The sequence below is a fragment of the Triticum aestivum genome, chromosome 3A, assembly GCF_018294505.1.
Source record: "Triticum aestivum cultivar Chinese Spring chromosome 3A, IWGSC CS RefSeq v2.1, whole genome shotgun sequence".
Classification (NCBI taxonomy): Eukaryota; Viridiplantae; Streptophyta; class Magnoliopsida; order Poales; family Poaceae; genus Triticum; species Triticum aestivum.
This window is the reverse complement of record NC_057800.1, coordinates 720,443,108-720,445,766: the sequence shown is the minus strand read 5'-3', so window position 1 is coordinate 720,445,766 and position 2,659 is coordinate 720,443,108.

Here is a 2,659-nt window from a genome sequence, read left to right as displayed (position 1 = left end):
GCCAGCCTCTGACCGACTCGGGAAAGGTCATGGGCGGGAAGGTGCTCTTATTCCTCACTTGGATCCCCTGACCCCCACACATTTGGACGACTCGGGTTCTCTCATCACCTGGGCTCGCCTTCTTCACGGTCTGAGAGCGACACGTGAATATATGTTTGAACAAACCCCAGTGCGGTCGACAGCCCAAGAAACCCTCACACATGGACACAAATGCGGCAAGATAGGCGATAGAGTTTGGGGTAAAGTGGTGGAGCTGCGCTCCGAAGAAATTCAAGAAGCCACGGAAGAAAATACTCGGAGGCAAGGAAAATCCACGATCAACATGGGTGGCCAAGAGCACACACTCACCCTCTTCTGGCTGGGGCTGCCATTCCTTCCCCGGAAGCCTCGCAGCTCCATGAGGGATCAAGCCCTCGTTGGCCATGTCGAGGAGGTCCTTCTCTGTGACCGTCGACTGGATCCAGTCTCCTTGGACCCAGCCCTTCGGCAGGCGAGATCTGGAAGAAGACCCTCCGCGGCTGGTAGATCTCCCCTTCGCCTTCTCCGACGCCGACGCCTTCTTCGCATGCTCCAGCGCCGCCGTCTTCTCCTTGGCCATGGTTGCCGGCGAGGTGCGCGTGGGGGAGTTGTGCGGGGGCGAGAGCGAGCGCGCCGAACGGGAACGAAGGGAGCAGAGAGAGAGAGAGAGAGAATGCTGAGGCACAGTACAGAAATCCTCGCCGGGCGCATTTATAAGGTCCCTTCCGAGTGGATGACAGGTGGGCCCGGTCGATCTAATCATATCAAGGACAGTTGCGCAGGCGGGATACGTGGCGAAGAAAGCGGCCCGGAGATCGAGGCGTCTACGCCCCGTCCCATCCGAACGCCGCGGTCCGCTCCGCTTCGCGCGCGTCCCCAAGTTTCGCATCCCGCTAAATCCGCGAACGGCAGATCGGTCTGTCAGACGTGGGGTTTCCCGCGATCTGTCGCTCGGAGACCGCCGAAGCCCGAAAAATCACTCGACGGAAGAAGAGAATGGATCGAGTCGACCGAAGACAAGTTGCTCACTATCGACGAAGAAATTCTTTGGCCCAGAACAACGCACGACCAGTGTGCAAAGGTTAATCGGAAACGACATCAACTCCTTCCTCACTCGAAGCCTCAATCCATTCGGGGGCTAATGATGGGGTCATGTACCTAAGGTAGGGTCATGGACCTGATCTAAGTACCTTACCCAAAGACACCCTTAGAAGAGGTCGCCTTCCAGTCGACCAACGAGGGACTCACTCGACTGACTGAAGGACTCGACCACGAAGACTCACTCGACCACCAGGAGGTCAAGAGGCACTCTGCACTGCAACGGCCTGTGATTAAGTAGGCTTTATGATAGTAAAGACACTTTATGTGGGGCGTTATCAGTAACGCCCCAGACTTAACTCACCTTAAACCCTCTCCTACGTGGGCTGGCTGGGGTCCTGGCGCACTCTATATAAGCCACCCCCCTCCACAGGCAGAAGGGTTCGGCACCTTGTAACTCATATACTCATAATCCACTCGACCGCCTCCGGGCTCCGAGACGTAGGGCTATTACTTCCTCCGAGAAGGGCCTGAACTCGTACATCCTTTGTGTTTACAACCTCTCCATAGCTAGGACCTTGCCTCTCCATACCTACCCCCCACTCTACTGTCAGGCTTAGAACCACGACATCGCTCGCCGGAGGAAACGAGGAGGAAGAATATGTAACGGCGGTTCGATTTTTCGCCACCAGCGACCCGGGGCGGCCGCCCCAGCTTGCCCCAATGGTGGGTCCGCCACTGGTTACGGAGAAGCTCACCCGCATGAACTATGTTCTGTGGCGCGCCCAGATCGTGCCGCAGTTGCGGGGTGCTGGTGTCTTTGGCTATGCCGACGGCACCACACCAGAGCCGGCTCGACTCCTCGTCACCAAGGACAAAGACGGGAAGGAGTCCTCAACGCCCAACCCTCTCCACCCAATCTGGGTCAAGTAGGACCAGCAGGTACTTGGTTATTTGCTCAACAATCTGTCCAAAGAGGTTCTTGTGCAGGTGACCGCGATCACCACGTCGCCCGCGCTCTGGGCTGCTCTGGCGGGCATGTTTTCGTCGCAGTCTCTCAGCCGGGCGAACAACATGCGCACGGCCCTCATCAACGCGCAGAAGGGGAACCAGTCCGTCGCCACCTACTTCGCCCACATGCGCGGCCTCGCGGACGAACTCGCCGCGGCCGGCAAGCCTCTGCAAGATGATGAGCTTGTCTCCTACATCCTCCATGGGCTGGACATGGACTACCAGCCCCTGGTGTTCGCCCTCGACGCCCGCATCGTGCCTATCTCCCTCGACGAGCTCTTCTCCATGATGAGCAACTTTGACCAGTGCGTGGCGCTTTTCCAGTCCTCGGGCGCCTTCAAGTCGTCGGCCAACGCCGCTTTTCGTGGCCGCGGCGGCGGCTCCTCGCATCAGCGCAGATCACCTCGCAACAGGGGCAAGGCCTCGGGCGGGGGACACGGCAACAACAACTCTAGCACTCGCGGCGGCGGCGGGGGCCCCTCTTCTGGCAACAATAGGGGCCGTCACGGTGGCTCCACCAGGTCACGGCCAGATGCACCTCGCTGCCAGATCTGTGGTAAGCTTGGGCATACGGCCAAAGACTGCTGGTATC